This window comes from Phaenicophaeus curvirostris, chromosome 5 (assembly GCF_032191515.1).
Source record: "Phaenicophaeus curvirostris isolate KB17595 chromosome 5, BPBGC_Pcur_1.0, whole genome shotgun sequence".
NCBI classification, from domain to species: Eukaryota; Metazoa; Chordata; class Aves; order Cuculiformes; family Cuculidae; genus Phaenicophaeus; species Phaenicophaeus curvirostris.
This window is the reverse complement of record NC_091396.1, coordinates 25965315-25972296: the sequence shown is the minus strand read 5'-3', so window position 1 is coordinate 25972296 and position 6982 is coordinate 25965315.

The following is a 6982-nucleotide window of genomic DNA, read 5'->3' as shown; positions in this document are numbered from 1 at the left end:
CCCCTGACTTTGGGGAATTTGATTCTCCAAAGAATCTGTATTTGGGGGTGCAAAGGGCTCTTGCAGGAATGCTGTTGATTCTCCTATCTAATCCAAGGCTGCTGCTGCTGGGGAAAAAAAATTTAAAAAAAACAGTGGCCTGCTTTGCTCCAGTTTTCATATCCTGCTCCAGATGTTGCATTACTTGAACTGGGGTCTCTGGCCATGACAGAATTACTTCTGCAGTATCTTCCTTTGTTTTAATTTGTTTCAACTATTTAAAAAATAAATAATATTTGCATGGTAAAGTAGCAGTTAATGTTGCTGACCCTTTTTTTGAGAGCCAGGTGCTCTTTTTTCTCCTGCTGGGCTTGGGAAAGTATATTTTAAAATCCCAGCCATGACTTGAGCAGCACCCCTCAGAGCTCATCAGTATGACAGTTGCAAAGATGCTGCTAACAGCTAGATGTCAAATATGAGAAGGAAGGAAGGTTGCCCTGTCCCAAAGCTGCAGGGTGGAAAAGCCAAGTGTGTTGAGCCTCCAAGAAGGAGGTGACATAGGTTACTGATGAAAGATCTCCTGGTCCTCTGGCCCTAATCTGCTCCACTCCATCACGAGCAGTTTCCTGCAGCTGCAAAAAGATGCCTGCTACCAGGCTTACTCAGCAAATGAAAATTTGTTCCTGTCTTCCTAGCAGAGTTTCAGTTTTCAGCTGCCTGCCAGAGACTGAGCAGCCAGGGACAAAGGAAAAGTGTTACTTTCTTGGTGCAGGTCTTTCTTCTCCTCTTCTGTTCTCAGAAGCTGTTTCACATGTAGCCTAATAAAATGGGATATTGCCAGAGCAGTTAATGGATTGGTGAGGCCCTCTCAGTAAGAAGGCTTTTTTGATTAAAGGCTGCTGCTGAGAAACTTCTGGACTCTCACTCAGGTGTATCCTCATTAGCAACTCAATCAGCACCTGGGGGGTGCTGTAAAGGGGCTGTAAAATGACAGAGGTGGGAGGAAATAGGCTTGGTGGTGTGTCCCTCAAGAAGGACTTGTGTGCCTTTTGTCTGCAAATTCTTTACTAAAAATGATCTAAGTAGAGAAATTTAGCATCCTGGAATTGATTATGTATCTTATTGAAATAGCTTATTTGCATATAAGATGCGTAAGGATCTTGGGTGGTAAGAAGACATTGGGAAGGCTACCTGTTGCTTGGCTGTAACTACTAAAGATCAGGTGAGGGTCTCACATAGGGCTCACAATGTGGTCAAGTCTTTGCTGCTTTTCCTTCATCAGTTGTTGCTCTTCTTACATAGCAAATGCAGAGGTTGTTGGCAAAGACCATGCAGCATGGGCAAGAGGATGTCTAGGTACATCTCTTCTGTGCAGATGCTTTAAAGTCACATAGGAACCCTCGGTGGTCTAACAGCAGAGAAAGACGAGTGATTCCAGCCATGTATGTTTTGCGGCTGTGTGGGACAGGTACTGGGTGCCATTTCCCACACTGACTCACGCCTCTGGCACTGGCTTCACTTGTGGAAGCTGTGCTCACGTGGGGGACCTCCTTCGCATGGTGGCGGAGCTGAGGGAGGAGGTAAATAGACTAAGGACCATCAGGGAGTGTGAGAGGAGATAGATCAGTGCAGCAGCGCCCTCTCACAAACTCAGCAGACTGACAGAGCTAGTGCGGCTGAGCACCACCCACCTGCCAACTGCAAGGTTGGGGGAACAAGTGATGGGGAATGGCAGCAGCTTCCTGCCCGGCGCAGGAAACCTGCTGCCCCCATTCAGATATCAAACCCCCAGATTCCTCTGAAGAACAAATATGAAGCACTGCAGGTGGAATCCACAAGGCTCCCACAGCCTAGAAACATTCCTTAGGCTGTGCCATCCTCAAACAACCATAAAAACATCCTTTGTAAAAAAGCAGAGAAGAGTGATTGTCTTAGGGTCCCATCTGCAGACTGAACCCGCTCCACAGGGAGGTCTGCTGCTTACCTGGGGCATCAGTGAAGAATGTAACTAGAAAACTTCCTTCCTTGGTCAAAGAGGCAGATTATTACCCCATGGTAGTATTTCAAATTGGCAATGATGACACACAGCGCAGAAAGCTGAAAGCCAGTAAGAGAGACTTCAGATCTTTGGACAGAACAATGGAGGGCTCTGGGGCACAAGTAGTGTTTAGCTCCACTCAACGCTAAGGAATGAGGAGCAAGAGGTCAAAGAGAAGCACTTGATTAATACCTGGCTCCGAGCTTGGTATGAGGAGAGAGGCTTTGGGTTCTTTGGTCATGGGCTGTCCCACGCACCCCCAGGCTTCCTTACTAGGGATGGGGCATGCTTGTTTCCTAGGGGGACTAAAGTCCTTACTAAAAATCTAGCTAGGCTCATAAATAGAGCTTTAAACTAGATGTGAAGGGGAAGGGGGACGAGACCAGGCTAATTGGGAGAGAGCCTGGAAGTAGAACTTCCCTGGAAGTGACTGAGCAATGGTGTGCTGGAAAGGACCATCAGTATGTCATCACAGAGTAAGTGGGGAGTAAGTGGGGGCGAATACATCTGTTGATGGTAAGGATGAAACTGGCACTGAGGCGTTAGTTATTCCAAGGACCAGTAAATTGGGAATGAACTCTATTCCCTTTATGAGGGCTGAAGGTTTGCCAGCCCAGCTGAAGTGCATTTACACCAAGGAAGAAGGAGGAGTTGGAAGCAGTTGTAGGGCAAGGAGACTACAACATAGTTGCCATCATGGAAACGTGGTGGGATGACTTGCATAAATAGAGTGCAGCTATGGTGGGGTATAAACTCTTCAGGCGGGAAAGAAAGGGTAGGAGAGGAGGCGGGGTAGCCCTCTATGTAAGAGAGTGCTTCGATAGCCTCGAGCTCAATTACGGTGAGGATGGGACTGACTGCCTGTGGGTTAAAATCAGCAGAGCCCACAAGAAGGCAGATATTGTGATAGCAGTCTGTTATAGACCACCCAGCCAAGAAGAAGAAACTGATGAGCTCTTCTATAAATAACTGGGGATAGTCTCAAGAGCACTAGCTCTTGTCCTTTTGGGAGAATTCAGTTTTCCGGATATCTGCTGGAAGTACAATAGAGCAGAAAGGAAGCAGTCCAGGAGGTTCCTGAATTGTGTGGAAGACAACTTCCTCGCACAACTGGTGAGCGAACCGACAAGGGAGGGTGCCCTCCTGGACCTGCTGTTTGTGAACAGAGAAGGCCTTGTGAGGGATGTGGCAGTAGGAGGACGGTTAGGACAAAGCAATCACAAGATGATAGGGTTTTCAGTTCTAGGTGAGGTGAAGAGAGGAATTAGCAGAACAGTCACATTAAACTTCCAGAGGGCAGACTCTGGACTGTTCAGAAAGCTGGTTGACAAAGTCCCATGGGAGACAGTCCTTAAGGGAAATGTTCCAGAATGTTCCATGTTCCGGGAAAGGAGCCAATAGGGAAAAAAGACAGCTTGGTTGAGCAGGGAGATCTTGAGGGACATCAAAAGGAAGAGGAATGTCTATGAACTATGGAAGAAGGGACAGGTGTCTTGGGTGGACTATAGGGAGGACGTGAGATTGTGCAGAGGAAAACTCAGGAGGAATCATAGAATCATAGAATAACCAGGTTGGAAGAGACCCACCAGATCATCGAGTCCAACCATTCCTATCAAACACTAAACCATGCCTCTCAGCGCCTCGTCCACCCGTGTCTTAAACACCTCCAGGGAAGGTGAATCAACCACCTCCCTGGGCAGCCTGTTCCAGTGCCCAATGACCCTTTCTGTGAAGAATTTTTTCCTAATGTCCAGCCTAAACCTCCCCTGGTGGAGCTTGAGGCCATTCCCTCTTGTCCTGTCCCTTGTCACTTGGGAGAAAAGGCCAGCACCCTCCTCTCTACAACGTCCTTTCAGGTAGTTGTAGAGAGCAATGAGGTCTCCCCTCAGCCTCCTCTTCTCCAGGCTAAACAACCCCAGCTCTCTCAGCCGCTCCTCGTAAGATATGCTCTCCCACCCCCTCACCAGATTTGTTGCTCTTCTCTGGACTCGTTCCAGAGCCTCAACATCCTTCTTGTGGTGAGGGGCCCAGAACTGAACACAGTATTCAAGGAGTGGTCTCACCAGTGCCGAGTACAGAGGGAGAATAACCTCCCCAGACCTGCTGGTCACACCGTTTCTGATACAAGCCAAGATGCCATTGGCCTTCTTGGCCACCTGGGCACACTGCTGGCTCATATTCAGTCGGCTGTCAACCAACACTCCCAGGTCCCTCTCCTCCAGGCAGCTTTCCAGCCAGACTTCTCCTAGTCTGTAGCACTGCATAGGGTTGTTGTGCCCCAAGTGCAGGACCCGGCATTTGGCCTTGTTAAACCTCATGCCATTGGTCTCAGCCCAGTGGTCCAGCCTGTTCAGTTCCCTTTGCAGAGCCTCCCTACCCTCCCGCAGACCAACACTTCCACCCAGCTTAGTGTCATCCGCAAACTTGCTAAGGGTGCACTCGATGCCTTCATGCAGGTCATTGATAAAGACATGGAACAGGGCTGGACCCAGCACTGAGCCCTGGGGAACCCCACTTGTCACTGGCCTCCAGGTGGATTTCACACCATTTACCACCACTCTGTGGGCCTGGCCACCTAACCAGTTTTCCACCCAGGAGAGTGTGCGCCTGTCCAGGCCAGAGGCTGACAGTTTCTCAAGCAGAATGCTGTGAGAAACTGTGTCAAAGGCTTTACTGAAGTCCAGGAAGACCACATCCACAGCCTTTCCCTCATCCAGCAGCCGAGTCACTTTGTCATAGAAGGCGATCAGGTTAGTTTGGCAAGACCTGCCATTTGTGAACCCGTGTTGACTGGGCCTGATCACCCGGTTCTCTTGCTCACCCAGTTCTCTTGCGACTAAAGCCCAACTAGAAATCAGATTGGCCAAGTCAGTGAAAGATAACAAAAAATCTTTCAGTAAATACATTAACAATAAAAGGAGGACTAGGGAGAATATTCAGTCCCTATTGGATGCAAATGGAACAACTGTGACAAAGGATGAGGACAAGGCTGAGGTACTTAATGCCTTCTTTGCCTCAGTCTTTATTAGTAAGGAAAGTTGTTCCCTGTGTGTACATACCCAGGAGTTAGAAAAACAGACAAGTGGGGTTCCCTAGGGCTCAGTGCTGAGTCCAGCCCTGTTCAACATCTTTATCAATGACCTAGATGAAGGCATTGAGCGCACCCATAGCGGATGACACTAAGCTTGGTGGAAGTGTCCATCTGCTGGAGGGTAGGGGACTCTCCAAAGGGATCTGAACAGACTGGACCACTGGGCTGAGACCAACGGCATGAGGTTTAACAAGGCCAAATGCCGGGTCCTGCACTTGGGGCACAACAACCCTATGGGGAGCTACAGACTAGGAGAAGTCTGGCTGGAAAGCTGCCTGGAGGAGAGGGACCTGGGGGTGTTGGTTGACAGCTGTGTTCATTTCTGGGCCCCTCACCACAAGAAGGATGTTGAGGCTCTGGAAAGAGTCCAGAGAAGAGTGACAAAGCTGGTGAGGGGGCTGGAGAACAGGCCTTATGAGGAACGGCTGAGAGAGCTGGGGTTGTTTAGCCTGGAGAAGGGAAGGCTGAGGGGAGACCTCATTGCTCTCTACAACCACCTGAAAGGAAGTTGTGGAGAGGAAGGTGCTGGCCTCTTCTCCCAAGTGACAAGGGACAGGACAAGAGGGAATGGCCTCAAGCTCCACCAGGGGAGGTTTAGGCTGGACATTAGGAAAAAATTTTTCACGGAGACGGTCATTGGGCACTGGAACAGGCTGCCCAGGGAGGTGGTTGAGTCACCTTCCCTGGAAGTGTTTAAGGGACGGATGGATGAGGTGCTGAGGGGCATGGTTTAGTGATTAATAGGAATGGCTGGACTCAATGATCAGGTGGGTCTTTTCCAACCTGGTGATTCTGTAATTCTAATTCAAACCAGTAAATGGACACTTACAAGCATTATCACTATGCTTGTTGCTCTGCACATAGGGGAGCAAGAGAAAATTGTAGATTGAGGCTTGCATAATCCCCTGTGTATGGAGAAAGCTTCCATCTGGCTAGAAATTAGCAACCAGCCTTTCTGGATTGATGGACTGCTCCTTGTGACAGCGTGGACCATAATCAGTTTGTTGCATACACAACAAGCACCTCTGTTCCTGCCATAGGCAGGAGCTGGGGAAAGGAAGGACCTCTCTGTTTATCAGAGGATCCATAATCATCCATCCTCTCCCTCTTCATTTTTTCCAGAGTGCTTTGGGTGCTTCCCCTCACATAAGGTTGGCACTGCTGTGATAAGACTCTTGTTCATGGATGAACTCTGTAGTTCAGTGATGCAGAATCTCAGTGAACCCCGAGGGAAAAATAATTTGGTGGTAGATGTTAGGAGTTCAAACAGCACTGAACTTCCAAGTGCTGGTGTTAATTCTAGAGTGTGTGAGGAGGGTACAGAAAGGTAGAAGTGCAAGGGGACCAGAGAGCTTGCACAGACCCAAGTGCAGAGTGAAGAGTGCATTTAAACATTTCCACAGTTCGCCTACTTGATTCAAGCTCCTCTGGGTCTGTCACACCACTAAATGAAAACATTCAAGTTTTTATATACCATGCACTCATATTCCTTACTGATGCTTTCCAAGTCTTTTGAAGATCTGAGTGCTCCCACTGGCTCTGGAAACCCAACAGAGCTATTTTGTGTATCACTGAGCCCATAAGGTGCTGAAGTTTCCTAACAGTTTTGTGAGTCAGCTGAGAAAACAGTGGCACTGAGGAATCATAGAATAGTTTGGGTTGGAAGGGACCTTAAAGGTCATCTAGTTCCAACCACCCCTGCCATGGGCAGGGACACCTTCCACTAGACTATGTTGCCCAAGGCCCCACCCAACCTGGCCTTAAATACCTCCAGAGAGGGGCCATCCACAACTTCCCTGGGCAATCTGTTTCAGTGCCTCACCACTGTCATCATGAAGAAATTGCTCCTTATGTCTAGTCTAAATCTTCCTCTC